General features: G+C 45.8%; 1 protein-coding gene across 4 annotated transcripts in view; it reads right to left on the bottom strand.

Moving 5' to 3' along the window:
• Nucleotides 1–20,957, bottom strand: part of EXTL3 (exostosin like glycosyltransferase 3) — a 193,374-nt gene that overhangs the window by 168,707 nt on the left and 3,710 nt on the right. For 3 of the 4 annotated variants that reach the window (XM_019483814.2, XM_019483815.2, XM_019483812.2), the window contains exon 1: nt 20–208. The exons of the other annotated variant lie outside the window; for it this stretch is intronic. The gene's annotated coding sequence lies outside the window, so the exon portion shown is untranslated. Of the gene's footprint in view, nt 1–19; nt 209–20,957 lie in introns of those variants that run through there. 4 annotated transcript variants of the gene reach the window in all.

The raw sequence follows: 20,957 nt of genomic DNA, 5'->3' as shown, positions 1-20,957 counted from the left end.
ATGGTACGCTCCCCCTTACCGTCCTCACTTGACCCCCGGGGGAGCCGCGGGTCCGTGGGTCCGCTCCGCACCGTCCACTGAGAGCGCGGGGGGGAGGGGGCGCCGCGGACACTCTGCTCTCTTCCCCCCGCTCTGTTGGGCCTACCCTGCTCTCCCCCCGCGCCGGGGACGCAGTTGGTTCGTTCCAAGCCGCCGGGCCGAGCTCCACCTCCTCCTCCGCTCTCACCTCTTCGGCAATTTCCGACAGCAGCGGCGGAAGCTGCCGAAGGCGGACGAGGCGTGGGGGGAGCCGAGAGAGGACCCGAAGCCGACTCGGAGGGTTCCGGACAGTGACGGAAATTGCCGAAGAGCAGTAGCCGCCGCGTTCGGGGCGCTCCCACGCCGCGCAGGCGCAGTGCGAGCCAGTTCCTTTTCCCGCCTAAAGAGGAGGCAGGTGCTGAGGCAGCCTCGCTCCCCTCAGGGGCTGCGGCTTCCTCTCCCTCCTGCCAAGGGCTGACAAAGCACCTGCCTGCAGAGGCTCAGATCCTCCCCTCAGGGACCGGGAGACAAAAACGCAGAAGCCGCCTGCACAAACTGCGATATAAATCTCCACAGCCCAACCTGGTCTCATTCCTCGACCGCCCCGGGCGGCGAAGCCAAGACCCCCAGGGCGTGGAAAGTACATGGGTGATGGCAACCTGTGAAGAGCCGAGCCTGATGGTTGCATACAGAGGAGAGCGTGGGGATCTCAAAGATCGATACGGACCAATGCATGTTCCCGCACTTGAGAGGGACCGACCCCATGCACTGGGGCAGGCTGGGCAGCAGCTCTGCAGAAAAAGGACCGGAGGGGACAGCGGGCAAGAAGCTGGATAGGAGCCACCCATGCCCTAGTCACCAAGAAGACCAACGGCATCCTGGGCTGCATTACTATTAATGATTCTCCTTCTCTATTCGGCATCTGGGGTCCTGTGTCCAGTTGTGGCCCCCACTACAGAAAGGATGTGGACACACTGGAGAGAGTCCAGCGGAGGGCAACGACAACGGTTGTGGGGCTGGGGGACGTGACTGGTGAGGAGAGGCTGAGGGAACTGGGCTGATCGAGTCTGCAGAAGAGAAGACCGAGGGGGATTGAATAGCAGCCTTCACCTCCCTGCAGGGGGGCTGCAAAGAGGATGGAGCTGGGCTGTTCTCAGTGGGGGCAGATGGCAGGACAAGGAGCAATGGGCTCAAGCTGCAGCAAGGAAAGCTGAGGTTGGATATTAGGAAGAATTTTCTCCTTTTGGACTGGAACAGGTTACCTAAAGACGCGCCACGTGCCCCTGGAGGCTGAGGGGCAGTGACCACCTGCAGGCAGCGGTGGCGGCAGCAACTGCCCACAAACACCGCTGACAGCAATGGCTGATTGCAGGGGGTACACCTGTGTGCACCCCCTATGCATCAATGTCCAAAGTGGTTGGGGAAGTCTCTATGCTTGGAGGTTTTGAAGACCCGGCTAGACCAAGTCTTGGCTGGGATGATGTAGTTGGGGCTGGTCCTGCTTTCTGCAGGTGGTTGGACTAGATGTGACCTCTGCAGGTCCCTTCCAACCCTCGTTGTCTATGATATGGTCTGCTAGCTCTGCAAAGTGTTAGGCATGGGTTGACATGTATTAAAATCTCACATGCACCATCTGCAGTAACAGTTCTCAACCATTTTAGACTCAAGGCACCCTTAGAAAAACACCAGTTCTTATTTTTCCATATGAAAGAAACAACTGCAAAAAACGAATAGAGCAATTTTTCTGTTGCAAAGAACTCATGAAGGGTATAACAGGGCAGAATGGTTCTTGACACTGGATTCTTATGGGAAATTATTGGGTTTACCATGTGTAGGCATTTCCAAACTTCATATTGTGCAGCACCCTTACAATCTCAAGGCACCCCAGGGTGCCATAGCACCATGGTTCAAAACAAAACAAAAACCTGGTCTATGGAAAGTCACAAGCAAGTTGCTGAAGACTCCAAATTGCAGCCCTTAAAAGTCGGCCTATTGAAGAGACCAGCATCAGGATGATCAAAGGTGCCGAATATTCAAGTATTGGAAAGTAACTCTCTGCCAACAGAGATCCTTTTTGAGAGGTCCGTCACAGATCAACTGCAAGGTACCTTTGTTGTTAATCAGTGGCAGGGCATACAAGAGGTTCAAACCTCAGGAAAGATGCCATATTTTTAGAAAGCAAAAGGTGGACTTTTGGGAACATAAAGTATTCTTTTAAGACCAGTTTTTATTAGGATACTCTGAGCGCCCCAAGTTGTTTTCAGGATAGTCGCATTGTCTGCAAAATCTAAGACAAAAATACTTCTCGGGACTGGTCTTCCTTAGAAACTTGGGTTATGTTAATGTTTTACCCAGAGTGACTGTACCAGGATGTTAAGCACACAATACTGCAGTCAGTTTACATAGGAACAAGTCATGTTTAAACACGGCAACAGCGAATCATAGGAAAACATTATTCAAATCAGGCAACTTTGCAAAACTTAGGATCCATGGCAGTTCTTGTGGGCCAATCAAACAAGGCACAGTAGGTTGGAAATAAGAGAAAAATATGTCCAGGAGGACAAAGTCAGCTAATATGGCACCCATTTTCTACATGCACAAAACATTAAGCCGCAGTAAGATAAGCCAATCTGTACAGTGGTTCAATAATTCACATTTTACTGGACCCATGCACTTTAAAGGTGTGTTTAATAGATAATTAATATTAAGGCAGTCGTGTCCAGTGGAATCAAAGCTTCCTCCAAAACCCGTGTACCAACAGACACGATCTGATGAAAGAGGCGCTTTCATTAGTAAAGGATTAGCATCTACCTGTACCACCAGGACAGGCTGACAATTGTAGTTAAACTTCTAAGCATAACAGATTTTCTTCAATGGGAGTTATAACAAAAGGCGATGTAGATAAAATATCTGAATTACTTAATTCTTGACATATATATTCACTAGTTTGCACACTTTACAGTTGTTTACTTTTTTTTTTTTTTAAATACACATAGGCAATTCTGCTGGGGCGCTGCATAATAATACCTGCTCTAAGCCTGGATAAAGGCACGAAACAGCGATGAGGACATCAGTGCTAAAATATCTGAAAACTGTAGCCATTCAAAGTGCTCAAAGAAAGATACCAGACTGTTCAGCAGACACCAAGACCTCTCAGAGCTTTGTCTACATGCAGAGCTATTAACGTTGACATTAACCAGCTACGTGCCATTCCTCTGGTCACAAGAACATCAGCACAAAGTTAAATTTGGTGTCTGGCATGAGGTAATGTGCCAAAGCAGGGATAGCTTTTGAAGATCTCAAAGGAAACCATAAGCACTGGAACCTAGAACAGACTGGTAGAGAAGTAAAATATCCCTGCTGATAAATGACTTGAGGATCACCATATTTCAGGTCTCTTGAAAGTCAGGAGATCAAGCAAAAACAAAAAAGACATGTTGATATGATCCTTCCATCGGACATGACCCTAAGTGATGGACCAGAGGATCACCAACTGGCTGAACATCTCAAAGTAAGGATCATCATAGCCTATACGTCAAGCTCACCGTGATGGGTGCCAAGGAAAAGACAGAGTGATTCTGTGGTCAGGTCAAGGACTGCCTAAAAACCTCTCTTACAGACAGACATTTCTGTGGCAACTGTAACATTGGTGATGATACCAAATGACAAGATGTCATGGGCAACTTTAGCTATGGCACCAAAAACACCTTGCTGCTACACTCTGCAGATTTCTGTGGCTTCTACGTATGCAATTTAAAGTTCAAGCACAAAATAGATAAATAGGAATAGCTTGATCAGATAACAGACAATGCTTAAGAAAGGCAAACTGCAGAACTGTGCGAATTACAGGACAAACTCACTGATTACTCATCTGAACAAGACTGTTTTCCTTCAAAAGGCTCACATTTCAAACAGAATCAACTAACTAACAGCAAACCATTTCCACAAAAAGGTACATGGGCAACAAATCCTTTGCCTGAAGCTAAAGACATGTACAGTGGTTAACAAAAAAAATGGTCAACTGCTTGATCAACATCAATACAGCAGAACAGGCAGCAAACTACTCTGTGGTCATTTACAAAGAGGCACGCTTAGCAGTCCCGATGAGCTAGGCGACAGGTGAAGATGACGACTTGCACCAGACAGGGTGACGTAGTATCTTACAGCACCTTCATGATCAACTTGGAGGAACTCGTGATGGCCAAAGATGCCCAGCAAACAGATCAACAGCTTCGTCTTCAGTATTCAAAACGTGGGCATACCATGAGTTTGTATATACAACACTGTTCAGCTGGCTAATGTGTGGGGAGAGAAAACTACTACTAAAGAGATACCGGCATGCTGTATACCCCCAGATGTTTTTCTGTTCCATTTTCAACACAACAGGTTTCGTGGTCATTCATTTTATCCAGGTAGCACTCAAGATTTCACCTCAGAACTGGGTTCAGATCAGCATAATTCTACTAGCAATGGACATAAACGGGGTTTCATTTTCTTTAAAAAAAAAAAAAAAAAAAAAAAAAAAAGCTGCAATACGGTGGTCATATTATCACCTTTCCTACATCAAATAAAAGCCATTTGGTCTTTCCTAGTTGTTCCTTTAGACACCAGAAGTGCTTTCCCAGAGTCTACCTCATCTTTCTGCCAGTGACCCTAAAGACTGAAACCTGCCATTCCCAATGGGATGAACTACATATACATATAATATTGTTTTTTAACCCTCCCCCACTTTCCATTTCTAGCATTCCCTGCTCCATCCGCTTCGGCATTCTCCCTTTCCTACGATTCAATCTCCATTGTTTCTTATCCCGCTTACTGCCAGTTTTCTAATCATTTCTCACATCTAACACGCTGCTGTTTCTTTGCCCATAAAAAAAGTACATCAAGTCACACCGAGTCAATATTTAGGAGCTCCGATACAAGCCAGTGTTACACGTTCGTGGAGGAGTCCCGTGAAGAAAGATTTATCACTCTTCAAGGCAGAAGCAATTTTAGGCAGACCAAAGCTTTCAACCTCTCTTTCCTCCCTGCCCCCATAGTCTTTTTTTGTAGATTTCTCTCATATCATTTGACTGACTCAGTATTTTTCTGCTTCCTTTCCTTCAGGAGGGATGATACGAAACGCCCTGACCATTTGTGGATATCACAAGTCTTAAGGAATGTTTGTGGAGATTTCTCTCTCTCTCAGCCTCTGCTTCTGATCTTAATCTCCAGCCAGTGCTTGGGTAAGAGGTCTCCAAAGGGATCTCCAGGAGCCGTAGGAAGCGAGGGAATTAAACAGGTAATAAAAATCCCCAGTCATTCTGCAATGATTGCCCAGCACCGCTGAATCCTTTCCCTTGCTGAGCTCCTGGCTACTTTTGGCCATTAAGGATCCTGTGGCAGTCTTTGCAGAAGAATCAACGTTAATCTGGTATCTTGGCCAGAGTCCAATTTGCGTAATTACATTCCAGCTATTTACATTCCCCTTGTAGTTTTTTAGCGGATGTGAGGTTTATCTTTACTTCGTGTCATAAAAACTGTGGCACGGCACTGTTTGCTCTGTAACAGCAGCTGCCAGGTTTTGCAGCATAAAGTAGCCACATTATAGTGGGAGTTGAAGGGTAGCCGTATGTAATTTATAGAAAGCACTTCGGGCTCCCCTAGCTCATACCGCTGCCCATAAAATAAAGTACAGAGGATAGTGATAGTGAAACACCGGCAACAATAGCTACACCATATTGGAAAAGCTGACAAAAAGAAAATCAGAGTAGGAGCATCCCAGAGAGCCCTGGGTAATGGAGCACAACGTCTTTCCCCTCCCAGCGTCTAATTCAAACTCATGGTCTCGCTCAACACAGCATGGATTGCAAGCCAAAGACCAAGGAAGTGGAACCGTAAATGCTGCACAGGGAATCTGGATCATGTCTGCCAAAGGTGGCAAGCTTACAAGACTTGAAAGCTTTTGTTAAGACTCCCAAATCCTGCTGGTTAGTCAAGAGAGGTGGGAAAGAGGAATGCGGGTGCCCTTGTTACCAGAGACATACATGTAGGGAAGTTTCCATCTCCTGTTATACCTGAGATTTGAAAGTGGAAGACCACGAACCAAGAGACTTGCCAGAAGGTTTTATTTTCCGGATGGATATTATAGGTCACAGGAAAGGTGCATCTAATTGCATCGTTTCACAACTCATTAACGATTAACATTATGTTTACAGAACTCCATTAAACACTTTTATTCTTTTGTTTCCATAATCATGTGCTGAGATACCTTAATGAGAGCCACACGGCCTAAACAGGTCATTTTCCTATTTCAGCAGCAATGAAATAAATGGAAAGGGATTAGGACAGTGGTGAGAAATAAGCTGCGAGGGACCAGATGGCTCGGAGGATGGGAAATGAAACATGTAGCTTTTCCCTGCACTACAGGTCATTACCAACCAAAAATCAGTTACTAGAGCTGGGTTAATTTTGTTCAGTGACTAGTTTAGTTGCCAAAAGAGAAAGGAGGTACAATTATCCTGAAGCTATTTGCAACTTTGACCTGAATTTATCAAATAGTTTCATGGGGGGGGAGGAAGTAATGAGAAGAGATGGGGAGAGAAACAAACCTAGAAAGAGCAAACATTTGTGAAAAAGGGCACTGCAAAAACATCAAGAAAAACTCACTACACTACAGCACCCCGTGGCAAAGCTCCACGTTGGTGGGAGTTAAGCAGCCAGACTGCTCCATGATCCAATGTTAGCTGATAAAGGAAGAGGAACAATGCTGAGAGTCAATACGCTTCAGCGAGCCATCCCCCCCCGCCAGCCCCTGCCCTAAGGACCTGCTCTATTTCTGTAGACTTCCCTTAAATACTTTCTGCATCACTGCTAGCCCTAGGTCTCCTTTCCCTCCCTTCCTCCCTCACACGGGTTTTGACGTTTTCCAGAGATACCCTAGAAGGAACCTCCACAAAAGATCTCTAAATACCTCCCCCCATCTCAAATCTCCATACCACGGCAGATGGTGAAGTTATAAATACAGGCACGTTTGGTAACAACTGGTACAAAACTGCAGGCACGTTTCAGCTCAGTTTGTTCAGCAAAGCACACCACTGTCTGACCTGCAGCCAACAAGTTAAAAAAGGAACTAAAATCATTTTATTTTTGCACGTCATTCCCCCCACTCCCCAAAAAATCTACGTATCACAATACCTGTACCTCTAGTAAAACCACCTCCTACAAAAAGCCATTTAAATGGGCTTTATCTAACCAAGTACTCAGTAACATATAACTTTTTTAAGGGTAAATATACACATAAACCAAGAAATGCTTATGTCCAAAAAGTGCTTATATATATATTTTTTTAAGGGTAAATGTTACTAAGTACTTGGTATATCATATATGATGACCAAAAAGTGCTTATATATAACCAAGATGTGTTAATTTAGGCCCCCATCCAACAGAGACCAACCACGGGCAAGTCACTACGTTTACCTTGTGTTTAAAAGATCCCCATCTATAAAACTGGGATAATACTTCCCCTACTTCCCAGGGATGCTTGAGGAGAAAAATTCATTCATAACCGAGCCCTATTCAAACACTATGGTAATGAAGACCACTGAAATCAATAGTTAAAAATAAAAGAGACCAACAGAAAAGCCTAACTGGTATCCATTTAATATTTCTAAAAGCCTACTGAAAAATACTTTTGGGATGCTACTGTATTAGTTTTTCTGTGATGCCAAGCGATTCATCTATGTTTACTGAATAGCAGGAGAAAAAAAGATACTTTTTTTTTTTTAAATCAAAACCACATTAAGAAAGAATTGTGAACAACTTTCTAATGGGATAGTGTTTGGGGGTCTAAATAGTGTTTGGGGGTCTAACAGAAGTCTCCAAGATTGTGCATGGATCTGGGCAGAGTTTTCTTCAAATCACTAGAGAGAAATATGACAGGATTTATAATGATGAAGAAAAAACTTCAAATTCACACAATGTAGACTGGAGAACAAGTGCTGCTAATTGTGGTGTGGCCCAGATGTTGCTGGATGTAATGCTTGGTAGATTTTTTTCGTCCATCACTAAACAATATGAGATGATGCTATTTTAGATTTGGTTTTGGCAAGTAGTGAAAACATTATAGAAGGGCTGGTTGCAGAAAATAACTCGGGGGATGAGTGATCAGTTGGTTCAGTTTAAAATTAAATGGAAAGTTAAAAAAAAAAAGTATATAACTAAAGTTTCCAACTGAAAAAGAGCAGCCTTTGGAATGGTTAAGAGAATTACCTAGCGAGTGAACCAAAGAGCTAAGGTTTGGAGGAGACTTGGAATTTCTAAATTTAAAAAAGTTGCAGGTGAAAAGACAGACCTGACTAAAAAGGTTTCCAGACCTGACTGGATAGTAACCTTTCCAAAGCATTCATTTAAGACAAACAGAGCCTATAGGGTATGGGAAAAAAGGACCGATCAAAGAAAGCTTCATCTTGGAGGTCAGAAGTGTTGGGATAGAGTGAGAACTGCCAGAAGTCAAACTGAGTTAAGACTTTGCATAGGAAATTAAGACAAATAGAAAAAGGTTCAAGTCATTCAAATGAAGAGAATTGGGGCGTGGGGCTGCTATGCAATAAGAATGGAGTTGAGATTAAAGATCAGGTGGGTATGGACCAAAGACTAAAATGAATAAGTGTGTTATAGTCTATTATAGTCATTTAAATAAAGTTTAAAAAAAAATAATTTTCAGAGTAATATAAGTTTTCTAACAAAATAAGGGGGAGGCGGGGGCACTGAAGAGAGAAGAAGTCTCTTACTAAACACCTGGATCTAGAATGTGCTGAAGTGATAAAACCAGCTGTTGATAACTGCAGCCCTTTCCCAAGGTGCATAAAGGATGTTTTCTTTATTTCAATTTAAATTAATGACTGGTATGTTCCAAGTTGAGAAACCAGCTGGGAGTTGAAAAAGCTTGTTTCTTCTCTTCCAATCTATGGGGAAAAAAAAAAAAAAAAAATAGACGAGGCAAGAGAGGATGGGATCTACTAGTTCTGAAGTCTTGAAGGACACAGTGATAAGCAGCAAATCAGTTCACCTAAAAAAATAACTAAAACTATTAAGCAAAAGGAGAATTATCTATAATTAATAGCAAAAAAAAGTTAAAGTTGAAACATTTTTCATTAGGTAAGCAGCACCTTCAGCTTTGTTTTGTTTACATAAAATAAATATTTTACTGTTGGTTTTGTGCATTTTAATTGAATTCTCATTTCTATCTAAAAGCAATGCGACAAAATTACAAGAAAAAGACCCTAGTAATGTTCTAATATGATAAAATGTAGAATTTAAGATTCTGAATTAATGCATCTTATGCTAAGTAAATTGGTATAAAGTTGTTACATAGCAAAAAAACCCAAATAAACAGTCGTTAGTGTTAGGACGATATTTAATTGGAAATAAACTTACTGTTACCAACTATGACAGCAAATTTTCACTAGGGAAAAAAAAAGAAAGAAAACACTTAAAAAAAAATCACTTGCAAAGCAGAACTTCAAATAATCAACTTAAAGTCAAGGGGGGTTTTTTTTGCTGATAATTAAATCAACCAAGCAAAGATAAGGCTAAAAAAAAAAAAAGGAGACAACACTGGGAAACAACTGGGCTGCAGCTAGTGGGCATTCATCAAGGATCAGTCTTGGGATCATTCATATTAAAAGACATATTTTAAATAATGCCATTAGCACAAAAATAGCGGCATGCTAAGGAAGTCAGCTTGTGAAACAAAGTGGGGAGGCATCATCAGTACAGAGGGTGATCGGGATATCATGCAGGAAGAACTAGATGACATTGAAGATACAAGTAATACAAAAAGGATGAAATTCAATAGCACAATGCACAAGAGGACTGGAAAAAAAACCCCCCAAACTATATTATACAATTTTATAACCTGGGAACTTATCAGTTAGAAATGACAGAAGGAAAAAGACCAGGGTGTATGAGTTGACCACCGGATGATTGAGCCAAATGCAATAGAGTCAATAGAAAAAAAAATGCAATGGTGATCCTACTATTATATTCACAAGAGGGATAAGGAGGTAGTACGTGACACAGTACTAGTAAGATGTCACTGATGCTTAAGAAAGATTACTTGAACATGTAAGAGGTACAGAGAGGCTAAGATGAACAGGGGACAAGAACAGAAACAGGAATCTGAAGGCAGCTGAAAGGGGATGCGATTGCAGTCTCTAAATACAGGAGGTGCGTGTTGTGTGTGTGTGGGGGGGGGTAAACATCAGGGAGGGTGAAGAGTGATTGAGGCTAAAGGACAACACTGGCACACAAAAACAAGTGGGTATAAACTGGGCATAAATAAATGAAACCTGGAAAAATCAGAAGTTTCTATCCACCAGAGGAGTGAGGTTGTGGAAGATGTTTCCCCAACTGGGGCAGGGGGAAGGGAAGAGAGTAACAAATAAAAAACCTCAATTGAAATTCCATCCAGGAAGAGCACACACAAACTGCTGAAGCTTCCTTAGCCTGACGAAGGCTTTTTGAACCCGAAAGCTTGCTTAATAACTATTCTCCAACCATGTGGGTTGGTCTAATAAAAGATATCAAATTCACCCAAGGAACCTTGTCTGTCAATTGAAACCCTACATTCAAAAAGTTCCCCAGTTGTTCATATTCGAATCATCCTATTTGCATATTATTTTCTTTTCCCCGATTGTGGTTTTGGTCCTAGACAGCGTGGCCTCCTATGCTGTCAAGTGTTTTTCTGTTTCCTGCTTTGGTTTCCTAGAGGGCTGTGCAAGCGACAGCAGAAGGCCATGGTTTAAATGCTGCTCCAAAATCCTCTGCCTAGTAGCATTCAGAAGCTTCCTTGTAGTGACACAGGTCTGAGCCATCAATTTAAGCTTCCATGTAAAATGAAGTTGGGCTTTAGAGCTGCAAAGTACGGCCGGCCCAAGTCGGCAAACACACGGCTGCACTGCAGCTGTGGCTGCTCCTCATCCTCCCCCCACTCAGCAGCCTGAATTTAATGAAGTACTAGTTAGTTAAACAGCCGCTAATATGCAGCATTGACTAATCTGGCAGCAATCCTGTCCGCTTCCAGTCTGAGCGGCAGCAGAGTCAGATGCTGGAGCTACTGCGAGGGGTGGGCACCAGGAGAGGTCAGCAAAAGAAACAACTCAACAGGAGAAAAGAGAAATGGAAAAGCCCTTTCCACAGTGAATTTGGGATGGGGAAAGCAATGCTGGGAGCCAGGAACATCAAGTCACAGCAGCCATGGATTTGCTGCTGGGCCCTGGGGAAGTGACATCACCCTATGCACTTCAGTTCTCTTGCCTGCAAAAAAGCGTCCGATTATACTTCCCCATCTCCTTGGGGCAGTCTTCTTTCTTCAAAGTGCTTTGAGGTCTTCTGTCAGGAAGCTGACAAAGGATATCATTATAACCAACACCAGTTCCCAACTCAGCAGGAACAGACCATAAGTTGCCCTTCCAATTAAATGCTCCAAATACTATGACATTCCATATCAATTATTACGCCTAAAGCTTAATTTAACTGGATTTAAGACTCCCTGATAAGTCTTTCCTCCTTTTCCCCACTAAAAGAGTCTTGACAATGCTGCAAGTTGATGCCCTAGTTTATTTACAAGAGGAAAAAAAAAAAAAGGAGAGGGTTGGACTCCAACAGTCTTATTGTACTTGCGGCGATGGAAGAAACTGAATATAACGCATCATAAAAAGATGCCACTGGGATCAGTTAAATCCAGCAAAATTGAAAACACTGGGAAGAAGTGGAGCCAAAAATATAAAACTGGATATGAACTTGGTGTGTCCCATGACAGGAGGTCAAATAAAAAGAGAACTTCATAAAATAACAGAGATGAGGCTTATTGGTACAGCGATAAATAAGATGCTATTGGCCTGATGCTTGGGTGGAGTTAATCAGCATAGCCATGATGAAGTCAACGAAGCTACGGGAATTCATGCCAGCTGACGCTTTTCCCAGTATATCCAAGTTCTGCTAGAAGAATCCCAACACAGTAAGCTATATTTCCAAAAACGGAGGCCTTACAGGTACCTTCCCCTCTTTGAAAGGCTGCAAAACCTAGCAGCAGCTGAATAAGTGCCTCATAACAGCCTCCTGCAGCGTAAGCATTGTATAGCAAGGACCACAGCGTTTGAACCAAGGCCACAGCATGGCAGCTCCTGGCTCCCAGCGATCCATTCGTATCACTGGGCAGATTCACCAGATAATGACTATATTTACTCAAATCTAAGACAAGGTGCTTGCCCCATTCAATATGGGTGGGGAGTCTGGTCTTGTATTTGAGTACAAGGCAGAAAGGAGTGCAGGTGGCTGCTGTGGCTCCAGCTCCACATCCACTGCCTACCCCTCATGGTTCCCCCTTACCATCACTCATGGCTCCAGCCCCATTTCGGCTCTTGGTAGCTCAGCCTAATCACACAGCAGCTCTAGCATCCCAAGTCAGAGCTGCCACCACTGCTACACAGCCAAAGCTACCACGTGGTCCATGCCCCAGCCCAGAATGGGTCCACAGCCAGCTGACTACTGACACCCAGGGAAATGCCAGTCTGCATAATGATTGCTTTGCATCAGTTTTTCCACCAGCCCAAAGGGACCACCCTGCCTAACGTGATGCAGGATGACCAGGGTGAGGATGAATATATGCCCACCATTGGCGTGGATCTTGTCAGGGAGCATCTTGAGAGGCTGGACCCCCACATATTAGCTGGTTTGGATAGGTTTCACCCAAAAGTGCCAAAAGGAACTGGCAGACATAGCACAGCCACTGGGTAAGACATTCCAGAACTTGTGGCGCTCAGGAGAAGCGCCTGAAGTTTGGAAGAGGGCCAGCGTGGTGCCCATCTTCAAGACAGGGAGGAAAGAAGACCTGGGAAGCTACAGGCTGTGCGGGCCGGGAGCAATCCGGGCCCGTTTTGTGCACGCGGGCTGTGGCCAGCAGCCCGGGCACGCGGGGTCGGAGAAGACCGGGGGCGAGCTAGAATTAGTCACGGACGCGTAGTGGTTGATTTAAAGATTGTTTACTTACACCAAAGATAGTCGTGGTGTAGGCTGGACAGTTTTCCAGGCACAGCTCTGCTTAAATCCTCGTTTGAGGACTATGACAAGTTCGCTCTCTCCCACGGAGTTGTTGAAGCTCTGTGGATTCGTCTCTTTCTCGCGCAGGAAGGGATACGTCTAGGAATCGATCGGCGACGGGGAGAGGCCAGAGGCTGGTCAGGCCCCTGTTGCCTTTTAAGAAATGCGTTGGGTCCGTAAGGATCCGCAGCGCTTAGAGATCTTCACACAGTGTGAAGTCTCCTCCTCCTGGTGTTCGTGGAGTCCTCCAACTTGGGCGGAAACCACTCAAGCTCTTTATACGGCTAGCAAGCCAATCGCTAGCTGCCACGTATGCATAATTTAATATGAACCAATAATGTGGCTCGAATTTCAATACAAATGGCGGGAACTCTTTGCACCGAGCATTTCTTAGATGCAAAAAGAAATGCACCATGCAAAGAAAGCTACAAATTGGCGGGAAATTCTCCGTTGCACCGGGGTTCTCTTCTGCAGCAGAAAACTCCACCGTGCAAAGAAGCTGCAATTTAACGGGAAAATAATTTAGCAGTGCCGAAGCACACACAAAACATAAAATCACAACTTTGGGTTGTGACACAGGCCAATCAGTTTGACCCCAATCCCTGGGAAGATTTTGGAAAAAAATATCAAAGAAACCATTCTTGACAGGCTAACACAAGGGCAGGCAATTATTTTGGGCAGGGGGCCACTTATCGAGTTTTGGCAAGCTACTGAGGGCTGCACGACAGGCAGCCAGGGGCAGGTAAATATTACATTTTCTAAATTTTCTAGGGGCCCTGCGGGCCACATTTTGCCCACCCCTGGGCTAACAGAAGGCAACATCCTGAGGGACAGCCAGCGTGGGGTTGTTGCGGGTAGGTCTTGCTTTACCAAGCTCATGTCCTTCTAATGACCAGGTGATGTATCACCTGGACAAGAGGGAAGAGGTTGATGTCATATATTTGGACTTTAAAAAAGCCTTTGACCTGGTGTCCCACGATGTCCTCATGGAAAAAATTGGGCAACTGCGGCCTTGACTACTTCACAGTCCGACGGCTGAGGAACTAGCTTCGACGTCGGACCTGGAGAGTGGTAGCTGATCGAACCGAGTCAACATGGCACTCGGTGACTACTGGCGTCCCCCAAGGCTCTGTCCTTGGACCTGTACTCTTTAATGTCTTCATAAACGATCTGGACACTGGTGTCAAAAGCAGACCGGCCAAGTTCACTGACAACACCAAACTTCGGGGAAGAGTGCCTACACTTGAGGATAGGCTGGTGATCCAGGCCGACCTCAACAGGCTTGCATGGTGGGCGGATGAAAACCTGATGGCATTCGATACGGAGAAATGCAGAGTGCTCCACCTTGGGAATAAAAACCTGCATCACACTTATAGGCTCAGCAATGTTACACTCGCTGGCACCACAACCAAAGAGACTTGGGGGTCGTGATTGACCACAAGATGACTATGAGCCACCAGTGTGACACCGCAGCTGGCAAAGCAAACAACTCTAGCTTGCATCTACCAATGCATCTCAAGCAAAACCCGGGATGTCATCCTCCTGCTGTACTCTGCCTTGGTGAGGCTGCAGCTGGAGTACCACATCCAGTTCTGGGCTCCATAATTCAGGAAGTACATGGAGAAGCTTGAGAGGGTGCAGAGGAGAGCCACGCGCATGATCAGACAGGCCTTACGAAGAGAGGCTGTGAGCCATGGGACTCTTCAGCCTGCAGAAGCGCAAGCTTGGGGGACTTGGTGGCAGCCTATAAGTACATACGGGGTGTGCATCAGGATCTGGGGGAACGTCTGTTCACCAGAGCAGCCCAGGGGATGACAAGGTCCAACGGTCACAAACTCCCTCAAGACCATTTCAAGCTGGAAATAAGGAAAAGACAGCCTTTTACGGAAGCAGGATGTTGGCTGCTGTGGTACCGCTGCTCTACCTGTAGCAGGATTGGGCGTTAGGTCTGGGCTGTGGCAAGGTTGACAGCAGTCTTACATAGAGTTCAGATTATGGATTTGCATAGGATGGTTTGGACAGGGATGACCTCTGGAGGTCCCTTCCAGCTCAGTTTGTCACAGGGGCCCATTAGAGAATCATAGATAGCAGTAGCAATCGATTCAAATAGCAAGTGGTAATTGCTCACCTGGCTCTTGCGATTTTTAAAAGGAAAGCTGCTCGAAATCTGCATAAACCTGCTTCTGCATAGAGCCTATCACTAGTCATTATGCAATAGTAAAAAGTTTGGTGTTTGTGCACAATTATGCATGGCTTTGGCTATATTACTACAAAACAGAGGGCCCATTCCTCATTCTGTAGGTTTACGGAAATTAAAAAAAAAAAAAATTATATATATATATATATATATATATATATATATATATAAAAATAAAAAGACCACATTGCACAGTCATTTTAAAGCTATATGCTGCTCCGAAAAAAAAAAAAATATGTAGGAATGCCGTGTGTTGATGTTATTTATAAAAAACAAAAAACAGCAGCCAATTTTGGTTTGCATCAGATCATACACTTCTCCCATTTAAAAAAAAAAAAATACAGCATATTAGGAGTTGACTTTTTTGCTTGTTACTTTCAGCCCGGTTCATGTCCTCTCCTTTCCTTTTGGATTTTTCTTCCCATGCTGCATTTATTTATTTATCGTGAGCGTGTGCTTCTTAATCTCCTTCTCCCCTTGTTCAAGTCTTCTGCTTCGCCTCCTTTAAGGTATGTTATTATTAAATCATAATGAATTCTCAGTCTCGCTTTGTTGCAGGGAAACAATAAGACCCAGGGGAAGCACGGCTAGACGGAAACTTGGGAGACGTCAGGTTCTTGGAACCAGCCGATGCCTTTTGCCCGCTGTCTGAAAGAGACGATGCAAGAAGCCGGTCTCCGATTCCCGCCCAGCTGCAGGGAACGGTCTCTCTGCACCCAATGGTCTCTCCAGTTTCACTATTTTTAAACTAATGAGTCATTTTGGTGCTAGTGCAGATGTCAACCTCACTGCTAAAAAAAGGGGGAGTGGTAAGCAAAGCCCACCCCCTTGGTGGTGGGAGGATCACTTATCTCAGGAGTCAGTTTGGACCATCAGCTTTTTGTGGCAGAGGCTCTTTATTATCCTGTACTTGTACAGGACCTGGCACAATGGGGGCAGCCTGGGGCTCCAGATGATACATAGCAATACTAAAGGCATGGGTGGGTAATGTACAATCCAGTATGAAAACGAGGGATCCCAGGGCTTCAAAGAAGCCCACAAACTCAGGGCCACTGCCAGAGAAACTGCATCAAGGGGCGTCAAACACAGCCTATGCGCTGGATGTAGCGTCAGGAGCTGCTTCCTCTAGCCCATCACAAGGTGAGTGGCCCGTCACATAATCCAGGGTCCTTGGGTCCCAGTGCATGTGCCATCTGTTGCCATAAGGGCAAGTGATGGCTGTGCAGATGCAGCCCTGCTCGTTCTGTGGCCACGCGCACTACCACTACTGGTCCCACCACCACCAGCCCCACTACCACCCCAGGTTGTGAGGTCCAATCTAGTCTGCAAGGAGCCCCACGTTCCAGCCCAAAGCAATTTTGACACCTGCCGAAGATGGAGGAACCCCCTGTTCAGCTTCTTCTCCTGGCCGGATGGATGGCCACGTTGACTAAATGCCAGGAGGAGTGTGCCAGGGTTTCCGGGCCATGCCAAGAGCTGACAGCACTCAGCTGCCTCTTCCAGCAGGGCAAACATCCCTCACGGCCTCACCGAACTGAATCCCCAGATCTCAGGGGGAAGCAGTCTTCATGACCCACTCAGTCCATGGCCTCTCACCCAAGGTGGACACCGACAGTGAAAATCTGTGTCAGCTGCAGACACTTGTCAGTGGGAACTAGATGGTGACCTTCCAGCTCGGGAAACACATGTCCCATCAGGTGGTACCATGCGACTCACTGCTGTCATCAGCTTGCCCTAAAGGAGGAACGTGCGTCTCAGTGCCAGCCCCATAAGCCATCAAGTCCCCCCTTGCTTCCTCTGTAGAGAGAGGTGCTTCACCCCCTGTGAGTTTTTGTGCCTCTGTGAACAGAGACTGCCGCTGTCACCATCGCAAATCCTTGCTTTTAAGCAAAGAGTGGGGAGGAAAAGAAAAAGGCACCCAGCGAGCATTTTCCTTGTGTTCCCAATCAATAAACAGGCTGCTGCTATCCCACGATTCCTCTGCCATTTAGAGAGCAGTCACAGGACTGATCCGACTAGCAGCGAAAGAACAGAACAACACCCCCCTCAAGCTGGTGCCCAAATAGCAACAGACACAGAAACCAGGAAGAGAGAGATTGCAATGAAATGGCGAGCAGATTTCCATACCGCTGCCTGGGGTCAGAATTGCTCCAATGCACGTGACAAGCAGCACGTGGAGATGAGCCTTTAGCCTCTCAGAGGAGCAATTCTGCTGCCGAGAGCTCCCAAGTGACTGGAGAGGAGCAAAGCAACAGGCGAGAAGTTCTGCATATTGCGACAACTCTGTGGCCACCAAAAAAGTCATTAAGCCCCACAGGCCCCTGATGCGGCCAAGTTATAAGTGTCATAAGATGATGAATTACGGCTAAACGCTCTCTGCCGAGACACCCCGTGCTGATGAATGAAAGATATTCTGCCAGTCTTCTCATTGCAGGTGATAAATTTGAGGCCAGCCTGCAAAGCGAACCCTTCGAACTGATGAGCTCAGCTGTTTTCCCCTCTTAATATCTGTATTATTTAATTGAGTACATCCAAGGTCAGAACTTCCTAGGTGGCTAAAGTTGTTCAAAACCGTGTGGTTCACTCAGTAATTTTCTCTCTCTTTTTTTGTGCGCTTGCTAAGGATCAGTTTGGCCGAGGTAGAATCACCTGACCGTACTGCGAACAAATGGGAATTTCAAACCAGCCAGAAGTGGGTTAGTTGCTTTTCTTTTTCAGCACATGGCAAGTTGGTGACACAGACTGTAGAAGCGCCCCCGTCCAAGGCACTGGAGAACACGCAGCCTCGTTATAGCTCAGCCTCGTTTCCATGTTGTACGCCTTAAAAAAAGCTATATCAACTGAAAACAGATACTTCTCAGCCTCCATCGACGACCGGCTTCATAAACTTCTCTGATCTCCGCAAGGAGCGCTCTGGATCCGAGACATGACATGTCATCTCCCGAGCGCTTCACTGTGCAAGCGCCTCATCACTTGTCACACTTCTTCACACCACAAGTAGGATCCAGCTTAGAGAAAATGATTTGAATGAGTTCCTCCTTGAGTTTTTGCAGGGAGAGCGCAAGCACTAAGTGGCTTTCACTTCTGGAGCTATAAAATTCAGTCCCAAAAAGTGCCAAGAAACCTACAAGCCATTCAAAACTGGGATTAATAATGGGCTGTCCTTCTCAGCTTGTCCCTTCAGTTGAACCAATACCCAGTGGCAGAAGTGTCCATAGTGCCGCAGGGGACAATGCAAGCGAAATCTTGCAGGAGAGCCGTCTGCATGTTAAATCTTGGATTCAAGGGCTATAAATCCTACCACCACAGCCCTCCTCCCTGCTTGGACCCCGCTGCACTGAAGTCGAACGCCAAGTGCCAGCAGGATCACAAGACGTGGTTCCCGGGAAAGACACTCGGCAGGGCCTTAACAGCTCCTTCAGAAGCAGCCGAACAGGAAAAGGTCTTGAAACCAGGAGGGGAGCTTTGCTGTACGTGGAGGGCCTGCAAAAGGAGTCTTCTTGCATGCATGGAGGGCACATGCATCTCCCATAAGGAAGCCGCAAGGGAAATACTTGGCAGGACCAGGGAGATGGTTTGAAGACATGGCAGGATTCAAAAAGAAGTTTGGCTTGTGCTGATTTCCAATAACAGAAATTTCTCCTTGCAAGGATCTCAGTGCAGTACACGCAACACTGCTACAAGCATCGGGATCAGCTGCCCAGCTACCTGCCCGTCTTGCGCACCTCTTATTGCTTCCGTGGGCATTAACAGCACTGCTAATTGCAAACATTCAAAAAGCAGCGCCTCCGACTCCAAGACTGATTTATTTATTGCCTAAAAAGGCTATCAGTGAAAGTAGACCAATTTAAGTTGCCTCCTGAGTTTGGCGCCTGCAGTGGTTTTGCTTTTTTTTTTTTTTTTTGCAGCCAGAAATACCCAAAATAAAAGCTGGGATCCAAGACCCCAAGAGCAGAGGTATAAAGAAAAGACGACTGCATGGCAATGACACTAATGTGCTAGCTACAGTGGGTCACGTGTACACGTAGAGGATCACGGGATCCCTTTTGCCTGGAGCAGACTGCACTTCTGGCAGGGTTGAAGCCGCACAGCACTGTGGTTCTCACGCTGTACTCAGACTTGTACCCCCAAATAAAATGAACATTCAATTGCTTCTTGCTTCAGACACTCTAGTATATATTGGGTCCCACGTGGACCTTGGCTGTGTAGGCAAGAAGGGCCCAGAGAGGGAAGAGCCATCCAGAAGCTGTAGCACAGAAGCAGATGTTGCTTTGGAGGACTGCCTTGAGGCCCATCCAAAAAGCTGCTGCACTCCGCTTTTACCTTGCATGCACCAGAGTGCATTTCTCTCTTTAAAATCCCTTTTCTGGAAGTTGGACTTCTCCGCACCCTTCTTCCTATACCCCCAACCTCCCCCCAAGGGACAGGAGAGGGGAATTCAGTCTTAAGACCAAGTCACTCAGAGACAGAGCCCCCTTAAAAATGTGCCTTCTTCCCCCTTGAAGCTTGGACGTGCCTAGAAATGTCTAAACATTTCCTTCAGAAGCCAAATGCAAAGAGTAACTCAGCAAGCAGGTAACGTAGATCCTCCTCTGCCTCTCGAAAAGCCCCGAGCCTAGACCAGATGAGCAGCGTTTCAGGCTCAAACAGAAAGAAATGTTTCAAGGGAAGCTACAGGAAAGGAGAGCTCCACTTTCCAGCACATGGGAGGCTCCGACTAGGCCAGTTTTCCTGGAACGTGCGTCTGTGCAACCCCCAGGCCAGCACGCAGCAATCGTCTCCTTTTGTGCCAAATTCAAAGGGAAGGTACGACTCGTACAAGCCCCACCTCGTCACCCTGGCGTGTTAGCTCAAGCCACAGACTCGTGATCTCAGCCCTGGAGATCCCCAGGCAGCCAGTTGCACATGAATGTCAGCACGTCCCGTACTTCCACGGAGAACCTACAGTCTTCACCTATTTCCATCAGCTACCGTGGGCCTCCGCTGAGGCGGGATCACTGCTAATTGCACTGGCCTTACTCACGTGGGCCTTCTCGCCGAACTCAAGGGAGGGCTGGCCCAGAGGAGTTGGGATAAACTCCAACAACACATGTAGGCCTGGATTCCTAGAAGCAACTTTTCCCTATGCACCATTCATTTAGGCTGTTGCAGCCAAATTTTGCAACGCTCTGAACATCTCCGCGACGTCTGCCATCAACTCTGGAGGGACTTTGAAGCCACTGGGGAGTAACAACCAGGCAGGTCAGGCCACCATAGCGATAATTTTCTGCTGACTAGTTCCGCTCATTTGCTGGGTACCGAATTTACCCCATTCTGGAGATAATTAGGCTTTTATTTTTCTTTTAAAGTCACATTCTGAAGTTTGGTGCAGGACAGCATTGCTACAACACTGACAGCACTGTAGGTACCGAATAAAACATGACCCCCGCACCCACACTTAAAAATTGAATTTGATCTTTACTACTTTCACTCCCTTTCCACATCAGACCTTGCAGCTTCTCGTTACTTTTGTGGGTTTCTCACACGGATTTAAAACCAAGAAAACCCCCCCCATAACTTTGCTGCTTAGGATGGATTTTTGATCAATTAAACCCATGATTTCCTTTGTCTTTCACTAAGCAGCCAGAAATCCCAGCTGACGTTACAGCTGCAGAGAAAG

Source organism: Alligator mississippiensis, chromosome 1 (genome assembly GCF_030867095.1).
Source record: "Alligator mississippiensis isolate rAllMis1 chromosome 1, rAllMis1, whole genome shotgun sequence".
Lineage (NCBI taxonomy): Eukaryota > Metazoa > Chordata > Crocodylia > Alligatoridae > Alligator > Alligator mississippiensis.
This window is presented reverse-complemented; position numbering and strand designations above follow the sequence as displayed.